Source organism: Cottoperca gobio, chromosome 13 (genome assembly GCF_900634415.1).
Source record: "Cottoperca gobio chromosome 13, fCotGob3.1, whole genome shotgun sequence".
NCBI lineage: Eukaryota > Metazoa > Chordata > Actinopteri > Perciformes > Bovichtidae > Cottoperca > Cottoperca gobio.
This window is the reverse complement of record NC_041367.1, coordinates 12,740,145-12,760,338: the sequence shown is the minus strand read 5'-3', so window position 1 is coordinate 12,760,338 and position 20,194 is coordinate 12,740,145. Positions and strand designations below refer to the sequence as shown.

At 42.2% G+C, this 20,194-nt stretch overlaps 1 protein-coding gene across 2 annotated transcripts in view; it reads left to right on the top strand.

Annotated features, from left to right (window-relative positions):
• The window catches only part of schip1 (schwannomin interacting protein 1), a 197,548-nt gene that overhangs the window by 122,171 nt on the left and 55,183 nt on the right, over positions 1–20,194 (top strand). The gene's annotated exons all lie outside the window — the stretch shown is intronic.

Here is a 20,194-nt window from a genome sequence, read left to right as displayed (position 1 = left end):
TCAATTTCTTTGCTCTATTCATTCTCTTTCTAATTCCTTTCTGCTTCTCTTGTTTTGCTGAAAGCTTTTCATTCCCAGCTAAGAATAAAACCTTGTTTTTTTAAAGGTTCATTACTCAGTGGTACCAGAAACAAATAGTTGTGCTTTTTTACTGTCAAAACAACTTTGTATATAAACAAAAGCCCAAGTAGATTATTCAAAAATAGTCACGACTTTGTCTTTCATGTCAGCAATCACTATGTGAGAGTAGAATATTTTTATTTTGGAGTTAACCTTTTCCCCCAGGTGTAATGACTCATCTAATGTGTTGAAGTCCAGCTTTCAACCATGCCGCTGGCCTCGCAATCGCAAAGAAAGTGAGGCGAGCTTGGACTTAATCTGCACACTGCAGCCAGTCATCTCCTTCAAACCAGGAAGGAGTGGTGGCACAGACAGAAAGAGGGAGAGCAAGAGGTGAAGAAGAGGAGGCAGTCAGTGACACAAAGGCACAGCAAGAGAAAAAAACAGAGGGAGGAAGAGATCTTGACTTACAGAAGCAAAAGATGAGGCATGCTTTAGGCAATATAGGAAGTGGACCTGCACATGTGTTAACCAGTCCAAAGTCTACTGGTAATTATTAATGGTCATCTAACTTGAACATGTTGTTACCTTCAAAGTGGGCCATGGAAAAAAGAGCTATGCAGTGTTCACTGAGACGACCCACATCTGTTTCTGTCAATCTCCGTCTTACACACACCGACACACAAATTCCCTCCCTCTCTCCCCCCTCAGTGAGTCATCGGTGAAGTGTCAGGGCCAGATCGATATTGGGTGTCACTTTCACAGATAAAAAGGCTGGCAAAGAAAACCTTTGGAAATGGGGAGAAAGTTAGGCTATGGAAACATGTTCTATCTTGACTGCTAATATTACCATTGACTCATTCCTCTGGAGGAGGCAACCCTAAATCACAAACAAGACTCGCAAGTGAAAATCATCTGAATACTGCGATTCTCCTGTGAAAACCATTGATCTTGAAAACGTCAGGAGCTAAGAAAAACAGTGTTGTTTTAATCCTGGTAATAAGACATTTTGGACATTACACTGTGGGTTTTAAAAGAGGTTTATGAGCCCAGGTAGGAGAATTTTCTTTGAGCAACAAAATAGGTTTGTTTGTCATTAACTTCACGATAGACCCAATGGAGTGTTTTCTGGTGCCCCTTTCGAGAGCACAACATAATTTGTCAGTGACTTCCAAAATGTCTCAGTACTGGTAGAAAAGGAATTCATAAGATCATATTCTGCCACGTATTCAGTCATGGTTTGGTTATGTTTAGGCAATTTGAAGTACTTGGTTGCAGTTAGGGAAAGATTGTGGTCATGGTTAAAGAAACCAGTGTCTAGTGTGTAGGAGGGTGCCACGGTGTCGAGTCGGATCATTTGTATCAATTTATCTAAGAGCTTATAAATTCACAAAAACCTGGACATACATGGTTTCCAATAGACAACCCTGATATGTCTCTATAAATAATGTTGACGCCCATCTTCTGTCTATTGACAGATTTGACCAAGACTGCTATTTTTTACTTTCAGTCTTATAGCAGTCTTCGCTTTAAGGCTGGTTGTTTCAATCTAGTCGCACTCCGCAGTAGCCTGTTAACACCTTTGTCTCATATCTTCTCATACATTTCACACCTGGCTGATTGCACTGGAAGAAATCCTCCAATGTAAAATCGATACAACATTAATTTAGTCAGTCCATACCTCTGCCATCTAATGCACCTCAGTGCCTGCTTTGCCCGCCCAGTAGTACATATCTTACTAGAAGAAACGCAGTTCATTGGTTCAACTGCGGTTCATGGCTTCCTCATATAACCAGCTGCACACACTCCTTCACTTCCCCAACGTGTGTGTGTGTGTGTGTGTGTGTGTGTGTGTGTGTGTGTGTGTGTGTGTGTGTGTGTGTGTGTGTGTGTGTGTGTGTGTGTGTGTGTGTGTGTGTGTGTGTACCCATTGATGTGTGTCCTCTGCAGTGTATTTTCTAGTACTGATGGATGGACTATAATACACCACTGAAGATGAGTTCAGTCAGCTGCAGGAGGCCTGGAGCCAACGGTTCTAATCCATGTACTTTACTCTCTTTAACACAAGACCTCTATCCTGTGATTCCTCTCACATGTATCTCCTGGTGTTAGTATGGTTTATTTTCTTAATCATGTCTGTGGTATGGATATTAGAAACTCTCTCTGGAATTCTTGTACAAGAATGACTTTTTGTTGTAATTCAGTATCCTCACCAGGGCGGGAGAGTAGCTGTTTTCTGAGTCTTTTGCATCTTTTCAGTGCCATTATAGTTGAGCAGTTTAATAAGGCTCTCTGATTCCAGATTGTATATATTTTATCATGTTTTCATAATTTATTTGGCAGGGGTGGTCCTGCAAACTGTTGATTACTTGTACTTGTAATTATTCAGAACGCATTGGTCCTCAGACGTCAAGTAAAATTAATAGAATTGAAATAAACTGTAATCAGATCAAATGCATTCATAAAATTCATATTTTACGATTAAGAGTGTTCGTTCCTACTGTATGTAGGAACCTATCAATAGCAAGAAAAAATACTTTAAAAGGAACAGATAGGTTTTAACCAATTCTCAGCTGGGTTTTGTGCAACGAGACAGTGTTGTTCACACATTCTCCTGCGATGCGAACAGAAAAAGATCCTGTTATAGAAAGTGAAGAGAAAAAAAGAAAATGACATTGAGCTGCTAGTTGTACACAAGAGATCGGTTGACTGCCTGTATTGCAAATGGCATTTTGTTAAATCCATGTTGTATTTTATATTTTTGAAATCAGATTTTCATCTATTCTTTATTGATATTCAAAAAGGTATGAAATCAAAAATAATTAGATGTGCATATTGGGAAGTAAATTCTCAATTAGTACCAAAAACATTTACTTTAACTTATTTCCCAGAGCAAAGAAATCACATAAAGCCTTGCAGAAGACAATGACAGTGCCATTCCCTCATTTTTGTGGATGTAGTTGTTTCTTACAAAGTTCTTTTCATTATCTTGTGATGCGCTAACCAACATTTCCTACTTCTGTAGGCTTTATAATCAGTGGTTTCCCTATCGAAGCCTGCCCCCTTTTTCTTAACCAGAAAACATTTAATGGCTTCCGTGCGTCACCTACAGTGACCCGTAGGAGGTCAGTTTTCACATCCATGCCTGGGTAGATGACAGCTCAACAGAAAAGCCTGAACACGGTTGACTGCAGGAAATACACTTCTAATTGTCACAATCAGAAAAGAATCACAGTCAGTTTAAAGGGACTCATATCATCACACTTCCTGTTTGGTTTAAGAAGAGAAAAATAATCTGTCTTCAGTATTGCCGCACCACCACAGCGCATTACAATGTGGTATTTGATAGGAGAGACACAGAGCTGTATTCACATCAGCTTCAGCTTCAGATGTGACTATTCATCAGTAGACCTATTCAGAGTTAGATGAGAATCAGCTGCATCATCATCATCATCATGGCCATCTTTTTTTAGACAATCATCCGTGTGTCACATGCCACAGCTTCGTGGAGCTGGAGGCTGGAGAGGCAAAACACGTCACCTCATGGTTATATCATACTGTAATCTAATTCATTTAACCTTCTCTTTTCACTCACATTCAGCTGCTTTTCTATCTTCTTCTTACTCTCTACCTGCAGAATACATACATGCAAACCCACACACACACACATCTTCACCTACCACACCTCTCGTTTCTGCAGTGCTGGCAGGGCTGAACCGCACGCCATTGATCTGTACTAGTGATTGATTGCAGTGGCTGAAGGGTTTCAGTCACTCTTTTTCAACCTTCAAATGCACTCATTTGCACATCCCTACAGTATACTGTTGTGCACGAGTGTACACTGAAACACATACTAGGTTTTACTGTGTACTTTAGTGCAATTTACCATGCACAGACAAGCTGATGGGTGGTAAACAGCTTTCTGTGAGTCTAGTCCTTTGCATTCATTTGTATTATGCACAGTGTAACTTATTGTGCATTATGTGAGCTGTAGAGCTGTTCCGGGAACTGTTACAAGTAAATATCACAGTATATAAATTAAGAAGAAAAAAAAAATGCTGCTTTTTTTCCCTCACCATTGTTGTTATGCGATGCTGATGAAGGCTATAAGCCGTATAAGCCAGAGGACATGGCTTCAGCACAACGGGTTAATGTGACAGAAAGATAACATGCCATTGGTTCCTGATTATGTGAAAACAAAGGGCAGGGGAAGGTGGATTTAGCAGAAGGGTTAATGTACATGCGGTTTGCCACAATCATGTTTAATATTCCTGATAATTCACAACTGCCTTCCTTTGTGCGCTGATAATATCAACAGTTTTTATGTTAAGGGTTAGCTTTGGAGGTTGTATAAAGGTTCGGCATTAGCATTCTGTTCAGAGTTCAGGTTATATTTGCTTGTTTGAGTTTATTTTTAAAAAATTAAACAAAGGTCTTTTGAAAATAAATAAATTTAAAGCTTTTGTTAAATATTTTAGGTGAAGAGTGCTGCATCATGGACATGCAAAACTAGGAGCCTTCATCTATAAAGCCAAGGTGTCAATCAATATTGACCTTTCGGGCTTTTCCACAACAGTAATCCCTGGCTCCAGGCCACACAGGACCTGACTCGTATGAACTCATCTAAACAACTCCCTGTCGCTTTGCCTTTCCCTCCCTGTCTTTCTCCCTTTTCATGCCTCCTCATTCTTCTCATCTCTGTGATTGATGTTGGACTGAAAGACCAGTTCTCTCTCTCTCTCTCTCTCTCTCTCTCTCTCTCTCTCTCTCTCTCTCTCTCTCTCTCTCTCTCTCTCTGTCTTTCTCCCATCTATCTCCCTCTATTTTAACAGCACAGGTTTTGTTTTTTAGACCTTCCTGTGACAACAAATACTCATACAGATAAAAACAAATGAATGTAAAGTTATTTATAAATTTCAGGGTCAAATGTAGAATAATTCATTTATTCTCACACTTTACTGTGTAAACCTGAAAAAAGTGCTGAGCAGTACACGTCATGTTATGAAGTGCTTTACCTTTATATTTTATTTGCAGATGTATTTTTTCAATTCAAGTTTGGTATTTGTTTTTGTATATTGTTTTTACAATTGTTCTAATTTCAATGGCATTTACTGTTCAACGTGTAGGCTTCTGTTATTCTCCTGTTACTCTCATGGCTGAAAGTAAAAACGATTAGTTAACTGTAAAATATCTTTCATCAGAAATATCTTTGGCCTTCATCTAAATGTGGCTAATGTATTCAGGCTTCCCTATCATGAACTGTCATATGCCAAAGTTTTTGATTTTGTCATCTGTCCTCCCTCCTTCCTTTGTCTCCCCTTCATCAGGACTAATAATAATGACATCCAATTAGCATTTTCTAATTACCTCATCACCCAGAGAGGCCAGATGCTGATTGGCTTATCAAAAACGAGCCTGTCTGCACTGTATGTATGTGATGCGAATGAGAAATCTCACACGGATTCGGAATCTCTTCACACATTTTTCTTCCCTTGTGGCAGCTCTTTCCCTCTATCTTACAGTAGTTTTAGTTTTGTGTATTTTGTGATTTTGTGTCACTGTTGGAGGGGGGGTGCACTTCCCACTCAAATGGTACCCTAAAACGTACCAGTATACAAGTCGTGCTCAAAGGGTGCCAGACAAATCTATTCTGCCTCCACAGGCACTGCTGATTACTTATACACACACACACACACACACACACACACACACACACACACACACACACACACACACACACACACACACACACACGTCACAAGCATACACACTCACATATGTTTTTGCCAATTGATCATTACCAACTGTTCTTCCCATCAGGCCTTGGCAAAGTGGCCATCTCTCTGAGGCAGGCATTTCCACTGAAATATAATTATTTTTATAACTTACATATACACAGACGATAAATCTGGTCAGGGTGTTTTTTGTGCACATTCGTGTGTTTGCATTTGCACACAGTCTCTCGGTCTGCATGCTCTCACCTCCTCCCTGCATCAATCATTGTCCACCCTCTAATGAGGACGAAAGAACAGACTCATTAAAGCACCTCATTCTCGCAGCAATAGAGCCGAGTGAAAGAATGAGTGCTAGGGGGAGAGAGAAAAACTCTGAGATAGTGGTAATGAAATAGAGAGAAGCAGAGAAACAGATTAACATATGGAGTGGAGAAAAAGGGTGTGACAGTCGCACTGCTGGCGAGAGAGGCACCGAGATACAACAGTTAGTTAGAGGTGGAGAGGATGGACGGAGACATGAAGAGCTGGAGTGAAAGACAGACAGACAGAGGGAGGGTTGGAGGATTCCTGGAAGGAGATGGCAAGCAGGGGGTGGGGGTGGGGGGACGGGGGGGCACATGGATGATAGTTTCATTTGTGCAGGCCTCCTCCGTGGCAAATGGAGAAATCGCCCAGATGTCCTCTTTTCATGTGCTGTGTTTCTGATGCGGAGCCAATCTGTCTGCCTGGCCAAAACTCAAAAGACCCATATTTACTCTCTTCACTTCTCTCTCTCTCTCTCTCTTTCTCTCTCTGTTCAGTTTGCTGTTCTCCTCTCCTCTTTCTCTGTGAGTCAGAGGCTTGTTGAAAGCTACTTTAAGCCCGTCATGCTCAATGTAGGCACAAGGTTTTCATCTCGTTTCTTACAATCCCATCAACCGCGTCATTGTTGTACTGTATCATCAAATATGCTCCTAAACTAACAACACTGTTGATATTTAGTAGATTTTTTTATTTCCTGACATTTCTAACTGTTATTAATGCTTTTTGCCTTTCATGTTGTCGTTCTCAGACCTCTGATTGTCTCACATTTGGAGTGGTGTGGTGAAAGGGCTGCTGTGTGTGTTTGTGTGTATGGAATGAGAGTGGATAGGAGGAGAATACACACTGATCTGGATGAATGGCATCAGGCTCAATGCCCTGTGGAAGACAGAAACACTGTGCTAGAGGATTAACCGCTGTTTAAGCCCTTATGTCTGGGGCTGCTGCACTGTGTGTGTGTGTGTGTGTGTGTGTGTGTGTGTGTGTGTGTGTGTGTGTGTGTGTGTGTGTGTGTGTGTGTGTGTGTGTGTGTGTGTGTGTGTGTGTGTGCGTGTGTGTGTCATGCACGCCGATGCGTCTGTGCAGCAATGTCTGCTGATAGCAGATTAGCATGGAGAATGAAAACAATGGCCAAGCTTTAAACAAGAGAAGCAAAAGAAATGTAGAAATTTTGGAGGGAGGGGAAATATTGACTGATATTGGGAAATGACTAGATAGGAGAAGGGGAGGTGTTGAATAGAAATGAAAAGAAGCTCAGAACAGAAAATGGAATTAGAAAACTCAAGAAGCAAATATATGTATGAGGAATGCAGGCTGAGCTTTAGGTGGAAGTTTAGAGAGCTGTGTGTGTGTGTGTGTGTGTGTGTGTGTGTGTGTGTGTGTGTGTGTGTGTGTGTGTGTGTGTGTGTGTGTGTGTGTGTGTGTGTGTGTGTGTTTGCTTTTGGGAGATGAATGGACAGATGAAAGCATAAAAGACTACAGATTTAGGCTCACGTATCTGTGAGGCAGCAGTTTGAGAGCCTGGGGCTTCCCCTCTCTCTTGTTCAGTCCCATACCAAAGCAGCCTGCTAATGCTTTGGGATCCAACATGCTCATCGTTGTTATGCATGCATGCACACAAACAAAGAAGACTGCTTAAACATTCATACATTCACAGTGTGGAAGTGTACATGTGTGATAGATTTGTCTTTACAAAAAATGAAACACACACACTCACACACACTCACACACACCTTGGTGCCACCATCCATCAGGGCCGTCCCCTGTGTGTCCCATTCTTGCCCGTGGCCAGCAGGTGTCACATCGTGAGGAAAATTGGCTCATGCTGAGCTGTTGGCAGTGGACCATGCTGTCCCCATGTCACACACACACCCTAGTGCTCAAACACTATGCTTGCACACAAATATACACTCGCTAATGTACACACACACACACACACACACACACACACACACAAAAATTGACACTCACACAGCTGCTGGCATGCCTCAGTTTTCTGACAGAGGGCTGCTGGCCACTGGCCTTCACGTCCATCAATCTCTGTAGCATAAAACATAAGCATGCACATAAGCCCACTGGCATACAGTACCTTTGTGTAAAGAGTAAAAGAGGGGTGAGGAGAATGAAGCATTGTGGTAAACTAGATGAATAAATATTTGATTCTACAGTTACAACACTCATACACGGTAGTACCTCTAAATCGGAGCGCTTGATTCTAGGCTGGTTCCAGATGTCTAAATCGCGACCTACACGTCAAACCTTTGTTGAGCTTGTCTCTATTTTTGGAGAAACAGCCACCTTTGTAAGTAAGACTAAGGATGGGAACATTTCCTAACTGTCCCAGAGCGTTAGAGCCCAGATCAGAACAAATGTGGTGAAAAGCACGGCTGAAATTAACTCAGTCATCGAGACTGTTGCACAGTACGCTGAACAACTGAAATAACAGCTTTTAAATCGGAACAACGCTGCATGTTGAATGTGTTTCTTCAGAAGAATGGTGTTTTGGCTGTTTTCTTTTACAAAGGTTTAATTCATCATCTGGTCCCTCTGGTACTTGAGGAAATGGGTTGCAAGGAGCTTATGGTTCGATTTTTCCTTTTAACACCTTGATGGAAGTTTAAGTGAAAATAGCTGAGAGTTATTGCTAGGATTGATTTTGAATGCACAGCAAACATGAAATAGTAAAAACTAAATAGTTTACCAGAGAGTGCTCAACATGTAACAAATAATATGAGACCTTATCCACGGCTAATGTAAGTGTTGACTGAAAAGGCCATGGAGAGGAAGGATACAGCAGTCACAGATATCGCTTTGGACAGAAATAACCCTCAACCTTAGAAAATAGCTGACGAGAAGTCAGAGTGATAACGAAATGGCAATTATCAGTAGGAAATAACGATCTGCAGTTAGTTTGTTTGTTTGTTTGGTCAGGTCATTAGCAGCAAGTTGCGCTTACAAGGCATGTGCAGGAGAGGAATTTTATCTCAGAGACCAGAGTTCCAATGCTACCTACTGCATAAATGCACTGTAGATAAACATTACTGATCTTTTTTGGCACCCTTTGGCCACTTCCTCTTTTTACTGCACTACTGATATTGTGTCCCACTTTTAGAAAACCCTGAAAACAGAATTGACCAGTGTGTTGTAAAATAAAAAATGTTTTTTTAATGGGAATCTTCTTACGAGTTCTTAGACAGTGATACATAATGTTAATCCTACACTTTCACTGGCTCTAATAGAAGTAACATTCCCTTTATCCTTCCTGCCTAGTGTGTGCATGATGTACTGTGTGTGTGTGTGTGTGTGTGTGTGCACGTGTGTGTACTGTATGATTAAGGAGCGGGATATTTTGTGATCAATGAGGTGTTAAATTCCTTTTTAGGCATGCTTACAGTCTCACACACACACACACAGACACACACACATAAATGACAGGTGTCCCACCTTGGCGGCTCCCCATGTAGGGTTAGAACCAGGTTAGTGGCTCCCTCATTATGTGCCATTACCATTTGGCTGTTTGGAGGGGAAACTGGCAGTAAAGCAGAGCAGAGGAAAAGCCAAGAAGTGGCAGTCGTCAGAAGTGAGACAAAAGACCATGAAAAGGAAATCCTGCTTCATTTAGTGAAGAATATGCCGCGGCGAGTCTCTTTCTGCCCAGTGTTGTGGTCAGTGTTCTTTGTTTACTGTGGAGCTTTGATGCTGATGTTGTTTTTTGACAAACTGCTGGCTGCAGAACAGTCAGTACGTCTTCATGCAGTGTATTTGATGGGCTGACTGTGAGCAGCTGGGCAGGATGATAGAGCAGAAGGAAAGGGCTGCAACTGATTGTTTAACTGAAATGAAAGACAATTGAATTCTGGCTTCATGAACTGTACGGTAGCATTTTAGCATTTAAACACCTGCATCCCTTTTATTATTTGTGGTGATCAACATAAATGAATAAGCAGTATTGTTTGAAAATCATCTGACCAGTCATATGATGTTTTGCAAAGCAAGGCAGAGGACAGAGAGGTGGAGACTTGGGGGTAAGATGGCGGTACTGGAGTGTTGAAGGTGTGTTTGTGTGTTTAGGGCAGGATACAAGTGTTACTCAACAGGGGATGAAAGACAACTGTGGCAAAAACCACAACAACTTAAAATGTTCATGTAATTGCGAGATTGGACACAGTCTAGATAGCAATCAGGTATTTTAGATCAAGTGACACACAGACGGAGAAAGAGAAAGCGAGAGAAACACAGGTAAGGCAGCCACTAGAACGATTTCATGTGGACCTTAGACAAATAATCATATAATCCCATCATGTCAATGTTATATTTAGCAAAAGCTTGACTCCCTTCCATCTGTTTTTATGTCCAATCAAAAATGTCTCATAAAAAAGTCAAATGAAAAAAGTAACAATATCGCAAAATCGTTTTTAGGCTTAGTTTAGGAGGAAAGGTTGATATGAAAACAGTAAATCCCTTAAAGGCTGATGGACACATATTGAGATTACAGTACCTGTTTCTTCTTCTGCTGCTGTAGGCAAAGTTCTGCTGATAAAAATAGTGGGTAAACATGGGAAAAAAATACATTTTTATGAAGCCAGTTATAGAAACCCATGATTCACAAACTATCAGTATTTCACTTAAAACATGTGCAACATTTTGGGTTTTTCTCTCCAAAACTATAGATTTACACACACACACACACACACACACACACACACACACACACACACACACACACACACACACACACACACACACACACACTCAGGGGGAGGTGTGAGGGAGAGAGGGAGATTCCCTCTGTCGTGTTGAAGGTGAATACCAATGCTCTGTGGTCCAGATCAAAGTGATGACCTTCTCTTCATCTTGTCCTTGCATTCCTTCCCTCACTACTCTGTCCTCCCCTCATACTTTCTTCTTGAGTTTTTCTGTTACCCAACTCTCTGTCTCATCTATTTCACTGCTCTGACACTGTTTTCTCCTCCCCGCATTCATCACCGCTCACCCTCCTCTCCTCTCTTCAATTATCGTTCTTCTCCCGGTCACTTCTCCCGACTGCCTGCCCTCCTTCTCACCTCTGAATTCCCTCTGCTTTCTCTTTTCTACTCTTCTGGGTTGTGTGAGGAATGATCCACACCCAAGCTATCTCCACCCTATACCTCTAGCGCCTCTCTCTCTCTCTCTCTCTCTCTCTCTCTCTCTCTCTCTCTCTCTCTCTCTCTCTCTCTCTCTCTCTCTCTCTCAGCTGCATGTGAGGGATTGTGTACATTCAGTAGCCCAGCTATCTCCAAATAGCTCATAAATCATTGAGGCTTGGCATGGCACGGAGAGCCAGGCAGTGCAGAACTATTAACACAGCTGAACCACAGTCATCATTGTCCCCCTCTCTTTTGCTTCTCCTCTGTCCCTCACTTTCCCCTCTCTGAATCTCCTCCACATGCCTTTCTCCTCTGTCTCACATCAGCAGCAGTTCTGCTTCTGGAAGATGAGAAGACTTTTTTTGTGTTTAGCATACACAATGATTACAGAAATCAGTGTTTAGTGTTAAAAGGTAAAACAAAAAGCCAAATATTAGTGAGTTCCAACTTCTGAAATAGGAGGATTGTCTTAAATGTATATCATTATAAATGAACTACCTTTTCAGACAGTGTGAAAGATACCCTATGACAAGTGGAGGATCCAGTGTTGTTACCCATCTTGATATTGTGTCAGTCTTTTTCCTTGAACTGACCCGTTACCTGCATTTCTCTCTAAATCAACTCAGGACCTGATCTAACTAATTATTATAAGACCTGTAAACCTTACCTGCACAAGTACCCCGTATTCAAACAGGCTCAGGCTGGCTGGTTGGCAATATACAGTAGACCTATGAACTCATTATGATATTTAAGAGTTAATTAGAACAAATCCCCGTATTTGTTGCACTGGTTTCAAAATGGCAGCATGGGCTCTATGAAATTGTGATTTTTCATCATTTTATGACATTTATTATATTAAAAAACATTTTAATTGATTAAGCAAAACAATTGTACAATAGCTGATATTGACAATAATTGTGGTTGTTATTAGTTATTATTATTAGTGCTGTCTGTGTACACTCACAGTACAAAACCATTCAACTTTCACATTGTCCTTTTCCACTGGAAAGCGAAAAATGGTCCTCCTCTCCAAGCCACTCAGTAAGACGTGTCTCAGTGCGAGGAAACCAACATGTTGAGCTGCAGCTGAGCTCCAGTCAGCCAACAGATGGATTACTCTCCGTCACTGTGATGCATGGCTTTCATTTACCAATTTGCCGAATGTGTTCTGTCACTCATTGGTATTCATTGCTCCTAAATGCCTCTCTATATGATGGTCATTTTATTAGGCTGCAACACTAACGTGGGGTTCTCCCCGCCTAGCTAATCCCTGTGTGGGTGGAGGACTGGGAGCCATAATGCCAGCCTGTTATTGAGCTGTAATCCCTCACACTATCCCTCCCTCCATTTTCCACATTAAAAAGGGAAAGAAGCAAATATATTAATGAGGCTGTTCGCTTGTTGAACAAGATCATTTCAACAGGTGCGCCTGAAAATCTGATATAGTGTCTTGCTCTTTCAGTCCGTTATTCATCAGTTTCATTTCTTGGTAAGTACCGCTCCAACAAACCTTCAAGTAACAAACCTGCTACTGTGGCGCAGAATCCCACAACTCCCAACTGTTCGACTAGTTCAAGTTTGTGACCCGTGAAAGAAATAAAGAGAAACTGAGGGAAGAACACTTCAAGCTATTCTGATTCTTTTTATCTCTGCAGCTTTTCAAACAGATGCTCTGCTTGTCAGCTTGGGACAGACAAACTAATACATTGGTCCGGATGTGTATGTAATTTCATATTCATTTAAAAAAATTAAATTCTCGTCTTCCAATCACGGTATGCACCCTCTGACACTGCAGCTGGCCCATCTGCTAGCACAATACATATTCATATATACTCGCACAGTGTACATGCATCCTGATAGTTTCTTTCTTTCCTCTATTTTGTCCCCCTCTCGTCGTTTCACACTTATAAATGCACAACCATATTAAAACTCTTACATCGAGCCATGGGAGTATGATTGGGAACAGGAAGAGAGATTAGAGACTGATATTGTTTAATTTCCCTCGGGTGCACTGTGTTAGAAGAGCCAGAAGCATATGGCCGTCTGCCTTTTGCATTTTATATGTGCTTATGTAGACTTGTATTTATTTGTTTTTATATGTGCGTTTGAGTATATTTCTTATCTGTTAGGCTTTTTGGCAAGCTATCTCCATTTAATGTGTCTCTGTCTGTCAGTTTGTGTGTAAATGTTAAGTGTTCATCTTTACATGCGCTGTCAGACAGAGAGGTCAGGCAGTTTTTGGTGACCTCTCCATGTGTAGTGAACCTGCCAGCCCGTGCCTCTCAGCCACCTGTGTCTTCCTGTATAGCTAATGTCCCATGGGACTCGGATGATTGATATGTCAGGCAGTTTGCTGGCCACCTCTCAGCTCCTAACGCTACTCAGGTCTCACCCCTGTGATCCAAGGATGACTGATTTGTCAAGCAGTTCTTCCAGCCGTCTTATTTTGCACCCTGCAGGGCCTCTTTTGACCAGTTGAACAGACTTTCTGGAGAGCTGTATGTCAGCTTTCACAATATGGATGATGAATGCTATACAGTCTCTCTGTTTTCTTTCTTTTTTATTGTCTTGATTTCCCTCTCTCCCTTGCCATCTCAGTCTCTGAATCTCTTATTAGTTTTTGAAGGGATCTGACATGCAGAGTTATGATTAGTCTCAGACATAGTTGCGAGTTCTGCAACCTGTCAAAGAAAGTTATTGAGACACATTAACACAAGCAGGGTCTTTTTAGACTTTATCTGTGTGTTTGTGTAGGAGAGAGACATCATGTTCTTGCTTGTCATTTGTGCTGTATGGCACGTACATGCACAATCATTTCAGCACATGCAAGCCACCACGCATGTGCATATATAATTGGATGTAAATGAGGACGAGTTGGACTGAATGTGTTTTGTGACAGCCTTGGTATCACTGACACAGCAATCTGATGGCGTAGTACCTCGAGAGTGGCAGATCTGTCCATTATTGCCCAGTTACAGACCTCCGGGGAGGATGGGAGGGGAGTAAAGTGATAAAGTGTTAAAGAAAATCATGCAAATGGAGTTAGGGATAGGGAACAGGAACATGGACAGTCAGTTCCCTTTGCCTTTCTTATTGAAAGCCTGTGCACAGATTCTCTATAGTTGAGATCTCTGAAGAGTCTCTGCAGGTGGAGTACCCTGTTTGAGTCATAGATTAGCAGAAGACTGGAGGTGGGTCAGCGAGAACAACGCTGTCTCTCAGAGTTAAAGACAGCCAGGAAGAAAGTAGAAGCAGGGATGGACCTCCTCATTAAACATGACACACACACACACACACTCCTTCTCTCTTCTTCTTTCCATCCTCTAATCTAGTGTTACAGATTGACAACATCAGCTTTCACGCAGTTGCCTCCTCCTGCTCGCACTATAACACTGAGGAAATATTTTTGTGTTGAATCCTCACAGTGCTGCTGTTGTTCATATAGTTATGCATTGGGTTTTAAATCATAAATACTTTGAAACCAAATCCTGCGCCATCGTCTTGACGGTCACCTTTCCTTACTCTCGTCTCGTGTCGAGTGAAATCCGACTCCTGCTCCTCTGCGCTGCGACTCTGCTGCTGCACAGAGCAGAAACGTTCCGTTTATAATTGTAGCTCCATCGTATTAATAACACGCTTTACAAATTAGAGGGTTTTTTATTTGATGAACGTGAGCGCTGATAGCCTAAGTGAAAATAAACTAAATGGGTTTTATTTCTAAAAAAATAAGTAATTAAAAAAGCGATACGACGGTGGGGGCGGTGGGCAAGTAATATAATCGGTGTGCGTCCGAACACCGCGTAACACTGATAACACCGACTACCGTGGCAACCCTAACACACACACACACATACTGCATATAGACCTTTTCCATCTGAGTCTGAACAATATGCCTCCTGTGTTATTGTGGAAGCCCTGCTCAAGAAATGGCAAATACTTAGAATGATTTCACAGCCTTGTGTAGCACATGGACACACAAGTACATTTGGAGAGGGACTGAATGCAAAACAGTCCTACATTATGAACTTCCCTTATTCCTAAATTAACCTGGGCTAAATTTAAATATGTGTGTGTGCATGTGTTTACATGTCACATTGCTCAGGCTCAATTTAACTAGCAGCTGCCCTGTGAATGTCATCCTGCTCTCTCCAAACACCCCTGACAAGTGACGCAGATCTACCACACACACACACACACACACACACACACACACACACACACACACACACACACACACACACACACCAACATAAGCACAGACAAACACACACACCACCTTTTCTGGAGTGTCCTCCAGACAGTCGGTTTTGGCCAGCAGCAGTTTAAGGGAAATTGATGAGCTGTTATAATGAATGCGTCACCAACCTGTGTGCTGCTTCCTATGGGAATACTACAGAAACACTCATACAGGCATGGACACTCACATCGCAGGGCCACAGGGAGGACTATTAACACACAGAAATGGGGACTGCTCAATCACTATGGTTACTTACACAGATGGGCCCCAGAGAGAGGCCGGCCAGCACCGAGGCTGGAGGCAAATGACACACACACACACCCTATATTGTCACGTTGGCTGGACGGTGTCCCACCTACTCCCTCTTCAACTGTTACAATTAATGAATGAGAGTTTATGAGTGAGCATTATTTGATGATACACAATAATCTCTCACATTATATTGTCACACTTATTGTTGCCATTCTCAAAGTTCCAGTGATGTCAAGAAGGATTTGTGACCTTTAGCACTTGTTGATATTTTGTTGTTTTAACCTGTATTTTGAGATTTGCACGATATTTCTACTTTACTTTGAAAATCATGAATAATTCAGTGAGTTGATTTAACTGATGTCTTAGATTCTGACTTTAGCTTTTTCTCCGAAGTCTCCCGCTGTGCTTCCCTGCCCTGTCTGTCTCTGTGTATTACACTGAGCCTTTAGGCCCAATAGAATATGGCCTACGACAGCACGGCAGACAGAAACTCTTTTCTCTTCACACTATAAAGTTTCATTGTCCCTTTTCTCATCAGGGAATTGTAGTAGAGATCGTATTAAAGTGAACGATATAGCTTGTATGTGCTCCATATCCGCCTGGACAGGCAGAGAATATATCACTTTGAGGAACAGGGAATTGGGGCAGGGGAAGATGGGACTTTAGTTTTCTGTCTTCACTCACATACTGTGGGGTTAAATCACATCACACACTATAACTCCTCTTACTTCTGCGCTCTCTTTCCCTCTTCTCTGTCCCTCCATTCTGATTTCCTATCTCTCCTTCTGTCCCTGGCTGGTCCCTAAAGGGACATACGTTGTCATCCCTTCCATCTCTGAAGGCTCTGCAGCCTGACAACCCAGTAGCCTGTTGTCCCCCAGAGGCCTGAGGGTGCTGCATGAGCAGGAGCAGAGATACATATATGCCTGAGGAGTGAAATGGAAGATGGGAAGAGATTTGGCTGTGGCCAAAATAGGATCCAAGATGGGGCATGTGGTGTGAATGCTCGTATATCTGTGTGTAACGAGCATGCATATAAACAGAAATGTTGTTTACACATCGTTATGGCAATAAGAGCCTCCTGCGTGTGAGCTGAGGTCATCTGGTATATGCCTCTCAGTGAGTCGCTGCTTCAAACGCATTGCTGACTATTCCTAGCATGGAGACAAGACACTGAAATATTAGCTGCTCTGTTTATTGGGCTGCAGCTACACCTGTCTGCACTAGGACAGAGGCAGACATACACACATAGAGAGAGCCTTGACATACTACATATGCTCATAAATTGAATAGTTTTAGGCCATGCCTCTATTGTGCTCATCTGTTCTCATCTTCTTCCTCTCTGTGGCTTTCAAACCCTTTATTCTTTATTATCTTTTTCTCACATAGATGCATCTTTCTGCACATTAGTTTCTGTATGCATTCATCATCATTGTCCCTCATACTGATGTCAAGATGGTTGACAAATTAAAGGAAAAACCAGTATTTTTAAAAGTGTTTTAGTAAAGTGTTCAATGCTTCTTGGCATACAAGTCTCTGAAGTCTAGTCTAGAATGATTCTTCCTGAAGGTATCCCTCATTTAGTGCTTTTGGTGATTTGATGGTGGTGGTGGTGGTGAAGAGAACTCAATTGATCCAAGGTCATGATAAACTTTATTATCCCAAATAGGAACATGTGGGTGGTCAATGTGCAGTACACAAAACAGCGATAAAACATAAAAACCGATATAAATGCAAATATGCATACAAATGCAAAGCCCCCCGCCCCCCGTCCATCCCCCCCAACATGCACACACACCAACATGACCACACATTCACACAGAGCATTACTAAACACCCTTGCTCTGACATAGACTCACAAACATTTAGTCACATGCACACACACAGCACTTCTAACCCACGCTCTAGCATACACTAACTCACAAACCCTATAGATTCATTGATCCCTAATGCTCTGTATGGAAGTGTCTGCATTTGTTATTTCTCTCCACAAACTATGCAGCTTTTTTTCTTCAATCAATCACCTCTCTGTATCATACTATAACGACAGAAGTCTCTGTGCGTGTGTGTCTGTCTGAGTTTCGATTATCTCGCCAACCGTCTGATCAATCTACTTCACGCTTGACATGTGTGTAGCTGAGGACCCGAGGGAGTGCAGTGCCCAAGGTAAAGTTATGTGGATCAGCAGTTTGGTAGAAAACTTCAAAAGCCCGCACGCCAGGCCGGAATTTGGTTAGGTCATGCGTTGTAAACGCACATCAAAAGTCGCACAACAGCATTGTCACGTCCACTAAAGGGCACAAATAGCGTGCCTGTCCGTGTCATTACTACACCGGTGATGAGCGATATCTGTGCATGTGTGTGTATTCCCATGCTCCCGACTCTTTTGGCGGAAGCCACAAAACTTAATTCAAAACAACAAGAAAAAAACAAAGCTGCTCTAATTAACGACCAAATGTACTGATAAAATTACACTCAACGTCTCTTTCTGACAGTGGCGGGCCGTGCATTTCCCACCTAGGCCTTCAGTGATGTCCTACACAGTCCTCCCTGAATTATTCCACCTCTTAATACCATCATTATGACGCCATGGCTCTTGAAACTATACATTTAGACAGAAACGCAGTATAACCGGGCGTTGCATCATCTTAACATAGTCAAGTACAACAGAGTTATATTAATATTTCCGAAGCATTAATAATCAATAAACCCGCATTTCCCTATTTTTGTTCACCCTTTCGTTGTGGAGCTCCGTTTCCCTGCGCACTTGTTTGTTGAGCTGTAGATCCACTCGGGTGTCCCAAAGGTTTTCAAAAGCACCGTTGCTTGTAAGTACCCAGCCGTGCTTTGGTGTCTCGTTGCTGCCTTGGTTAGACAACTAAAGTCTCCAAACCCTGTGTGGCTCCAAACACCAAATCGATCAGTTGTAAATAGCAGGCATTCCCAGCAGTACAATGTGCAGTGCCTCTCGGAGGCTGTGAGCCGGGGGTACCGCTCGTAGTTAGTGATTTGAAAGTGGCGGTCAAACCCTGTGATAGTCTCGCTAGCATCGGGGTTGGCCGTTCTCTTCTCACGATGTCTAGCTTTTCTTGAAAGGTTTGTCTTAAAAATGGCGTTGTACCGTAATTTCCGGACTATAAGCCATTACTTTTTTCCCACGCTTTGAACCTCGCGGCTTATACAATAACGCGGCTAATTTATGGATTTTTCCCGCTTTAACAAGCTTCATGCGGACAAAGAGGACAAACTCAATTCCAGCTGTGATTCCTGGGGGCACAACAAAGTATTTGCAGCCACTCGACATCAGTATAAATCGTGCATTTAAGGTGGCGCTCCGTGTTCAGTTGGAGGCTTGGATGACAAGTGGGGAGAAATCCTTCACTAAAACGGGCCGCATGCGAAGAGCAACTTATGGTCAAGTCTGCCAGTGGGTCCTGACAGCGTGGAGCATTGTCAAAAAATCCACTATCATCAACGGGTTTCGAAAGGCTGGACTGCTGCGTGTTGAAGAGGGCAGCATGAGCTCAGCGGGGAATTTGCCTCCGGATGAAAGTGATGAGAGCGACAATGAAAACAATCCAACATCGGATGAAGCAATTCTGAGGCTATTCAACTCCGACACCGAAGGAGATGACTTCAGTGGTTTCAGTGCACAGGAGAAGGAAGATAGTGACCAATGACTTTCTTGGTAGGTTACTGTTTACTGCTATTTTTGTTCCAAGCCGTGTTTCGTTAAAGCCTGTGTAAAGTTCATTTGTTTCAATGTACCGGTAGGCTTATAGACATGTGCGGCTTATTTATGTACAAAATACATATTTTTAAAAAATTCAGTGGGTGCAGCTTATATTCAGGTGCGCTTAATAGTCCGGAAATTACGGTAATTATATCTGCGACCAAATCGATCTCTTCTTCTCTCTCCTTCAGCCATTGTGGGTTGAAAAAAAACAGCTTGTAGAAATCTAAATTAGCTCGTTCAAAGTTTGCTAGCTCTGCATAGCTCTGCCTCTCAATAGTGCGTATCCAATCAAAAGACGTGGACTTGCTGACGTTATCGTACGGCTTCTAGCTGGCCCCGATGTCGCCAACTCGAAATCTGATTGGTTAACGCCTACAGTTTTGTCTCCGTTCACTTTAAGCTACAGGCGCCCGCAGGGTTGATTCTGAAGGCCTCAGGGCAGATTTCTTGCAACACATGATGGCTGAAATATGATTGGATAAAAGCTCTAACATAAAGGCCGGCCCTCCAAATCTGGAAGCAGCGCAACCAAGAGGAAAGCTATGAAATGAAGAAAATAGACTATGGGGAATAATGTAATACATATTTGTGGAAAGAAATATTTCAAAATCAAATGTATATTCTGATGATGTTTAGGCCAGCAGAGAAGGCCTTGCTGGCCCTGACGGCCCGCCACTGCTTTCTGAATCTGTGCAAGCATCTCCTGTAATTCGTCAACACATTATCCACCAAAGAGCAGGTAGTAAAG